Below are 846 nucleotides of genomic sequence, written 5' to 3' on the forward strand. Positions count from 1 at the left end.
TGAAAGCCATTTATGAAATATCTTAATCAGACTTGTTCTATGTACTCAGTAGTTATCAAAGTTTTTTAATCACATTGCATTTGTGTATCTCAGGTATCTTGTTGATGGAAATGATATTGTTAAATGAAACCCTTAAAAATGGCTACTCATCAAGAAAAGGAACAATGTGTGTGATGGTTCATTAAAATAAAGTCGGATATGCAGACTCAGCAAATCTACAGAACTAAGTATCGAAGATATCCGCCTTCACGTCCATCAATTCCTGCATGGCACAAGAAATTTATGGAGACAGGGGCAGTGTTGGATAAAGGGAGGATTGAATGACCAAGAACATCTGAGGAAAACATCAATCATGTAAGCCAAGCCTTTGACTGTTTTCGCTTACAAAGTCCATCTGTATTGCTGCCAGACACTTGCAGCTATCATGTTCAACAGTGCACAAAGTCCTACACGAGAAGTTGCGATTGTATGCTTACAAAATGCAACTCATACAGGCACTCGAACCATATGATAAACCAAGATGAAAACAGTTTGCAATTACCATGCCGGAACGAATTCCTGAGGAAGAAACGTTCCTCAACTGAGTTTGTTTTAGTGGTGAGGCAACCTTTTGTGTTTCAGGGAAACTGAGCACACATAATATGATAATCTGGGGATCAGAACATCCCCATATGACTAGGGAACTTCACATAGATAGTCCAAAGGTGAATGTGTGGTGTGGGATCATGTGCAGTCGAATCATTGTTCCATTTTTCTTCAACGAGTCATCAGTTACTGCAGATGTTTACCTTGACCTTTTGACTGAATATGTGGCACTACAACTAGATGATCTTCAATCAACCATCA

Source organism: Macrobrachium rosenbergii, chromosome 2 (assembly GCF_040412425.1).
Source record: "Macrobrachium rosenbergii isolate ZJJX-2024 chromosome 2, ASM4041242v1, whole genome shotgun sequence".
Taxonomy (NCBI): Eukaryota; Metazoa; Arthropoda; class Malacostraca; order Decapoda; family Palaemonidae; genus Macrobrachium; species Macrobrachium rosenbergii.